At 56.3% G+C, this 2,500-nt stretch overlaps 1 non-coding gene across 1 annotated transcript in view; it reads left to right on the forward strand.

Moving 5' to 3' along the window:
- Window positions 1-2,343: 2,343 nt before the first annotated feature.
- Window positions 2,344-2,500, forward strand: part of LOC124774734 — a 1,909-nt gene continuing 1,752 nt past the window's right edge. Inside the window, exon 1 of the ribosomal RNA XR_007015471.1 lies at window positions 2,344-2,500. This exon is cut by the window's right edge and continues 1,752 nt beyond it. This is a non-coding gene — a ribosomal RNA (small subunit ribosomal RNA).

Below are 2,500 nucleotides of genomic sequence, written 5' to 3' on the forward strand. Positions count from 1 at the left end.
CTTAACCTAACCTATGTTGTACCTTAACCTAACCTATGTTGTACCTTAACCTAACCTATGTTGTACCTTAACCTAACCCATGTTGTACCTTAACCTAACCCATGTTGTACCTTAACCTAACCCATGTTGTACCTTAACCTAACCCATGTTGTACCTTAACCTAACCCATGTTGTACCTTAACCTAACCCATGTTGTGCCTCAACCTAACCCATGTTGTGCCTCAACCTAACCCATGTTGTGCCTCAACCTAACCCATGTTGTGCCTCAACCTAACCCATGTTGTGCCTTAACCTAACCCATGTTGTGCCTCAACCTAACCCATGTTGTGCCTTAACCTAACCCATGTTGTGCCTTAACCTAACCCATGTTGTGCCTTAACCTAACCCATGTTGTGCCTTAACCTAACCCATGTTGTGCCTTAACCTAACCCATGTTGTGCCTTAACCTAACCCATGTTGTGCCTTAACCTAACCCATGTTGTGCCTTAACCTAACCCATGTTGTGCCTTAACCTAACCCATGTTGTCGCCTTAACGTAACCCACGTTGTCGCCTAAACCTGCTCTGTAATTGTTATACGACTCGTTCAATTACTGTAGTGTTGCCCACCCGCAACCCTCGCAATATAGTTCGCTACTCGCACTGCCCGCACCCCTGTGTATCGCTTCATGTTAAACACCTTGCAAGTCTTGCTCACTTTCCACATGCTCCTGCTGTACACTGTAATGTGGATGGCAGCAGGACGTACATGCCGCCCCTCCCCACGTCCCCACCTTGCCCCCTGCCTTCGCAAGCTGGTTGGTGAGAAGTTTGCATGTTCAATGCCCTTCGCATGCGACGTACTCAGGCTACGTTGTGGTGCGGCCTGTGTCAACTGTCCGCTGATGTCGTACGCGTGAACCACAATCTGTACTGCACATTCGTCCTTATGTACTGAATGATACATCGTGGCACATGTGTGACCGCACAACGACTGCGCCCAAAAACGGCGGACCATACAGTGCAAATATTGTGCACGCAGCTACGTGTCGTCTCCCTATGAGAGCTGGATTGCAGTGTGGTACGCCATAGAGACGTGTGGGAGGAACGGACGCCGTGGATGGCGATCAGCATGAGCTGTCTGTTGATGTATTCGGACCTAGTCGTCTCTCCTCACACACCGTGATGGCATGGTGCACCGCGTTCCATATCTGCGACATGCTACAGAGGCCGGTTGACAGTCGTTCGAGCAATGGACATCGCATACGTACGGGGGCCACCTTCCACGTATTGTCTAGGCGTGCACATTTTGTTGCGTGTATGTGGGCAGACGTAGTGTGGCGTGACACCTGACACAGGCATGCAATAATCGTTGAAGTTGCAAATGGCGATGGACGCCTGCGTTTTCTGGTGAAGTTACGCAAATGAACAAATGGTAACCTGTTGTGGTGCGGTTGTTCTCGCTAGGGGTGAATCGGTGATGGCGACGATAGGTTGAGGTACTAACCGGTTGTTCCAGCGATACCCACCATGCCGACGAAACTGAACGGCATCTGGGTGTGAAGCGATACGCGGCGGTGGCTGGGTGGGACCGTCCCCGGCCGGTGAGGGGGCGCCTCCCAGCGTGCTGGCCGCGCGGTGCGTGGGCGCACGCGCTACAGCCGGCTGGTGGGGGCGGCCAGTGGCAGGCGCGCCGGCCGACGGACGCGGCAGGCGTCGCAGCTGCGCGCCGGCGCACCCTGCGCGCGGCGCCGTGCGGCCAAAGTAGGTCCTCGCGGGCCCGGTGCGAAGCGCGGTGGACATCTTCAGTGTGCTGGTCCGATTGAGGACTGTGTGCGTTGAGGATGCGCCGCCGCCCGGCGCTCGGCGCCGCGACGCCGTCTGCTGCTCGGTCGCCCCAGCGGTTCTCGCTGGTGGTTTGTATCGCAGCTGTGCGGATGTGTTGGCGCGTGCGCTGTGCTGGGAGAGTTCGCTTCGGCACCCAAGTGGGGCTTTTGTCCTTCTGTGGCGCTGGCGTTGGAGCTGCCGGTCACCGTAGGTGGCGCGTGTTGTCTCCCGCCGGCAATGCCACGACAGCACGCTCCCGGGCCTCTGTCGGCAGCGGCAAGCTCAGTTGGGAGCACGGGTGGTCGCACCGAAAGCGTCTACTCGCCTAACTCCGGGCGATTGCGCCTCTCTCGAACCCGACCAAGTACTTGGGACGGCGCTGCGCGCCGCCGGGACCTGAGAGGGTTTCGAGGTGTATTGTGCAGGGGAGCTCAGCCTCCTCCTGTTTGCAGAATGATTGAGCGGACGCTTGCGTGTTCGCGCGGGCCCCCGGGACACACTCCCGGGCGGCCGGCTGCTCAGCTCTAGTTGACGCAGCTCCCTGGTTGATCCTGCCAGTAGTCATATGCTTGTCTCAAAGATTAAGCCATGCATGTCTCAGTACAAGCCGCATTAAGGTGAAACCGCGAATGGCTCATTAAATCAGTTATGGTTCCTTAGATCGTACCCACGTTACTTGGATAACTGTGGTAATT

This window comes from Schistocerca piceifrons, unplaced genomic scaffold (genome assembly GCF_021461385.2).
Source record: "Schistocerca piceifrons isolate TAMUIC-IGC-003096 unplaced genomic scaffold, iqSchPice1.1 HiC_scaffold_971, whole genome shotgun sequence".
Lineage (NCBI taxonomy): Eukaryota > Metazoa > Arthropoda > Insecta > Orthoptera > Acrididae > Schistocerca > Schistocerca piceifrons.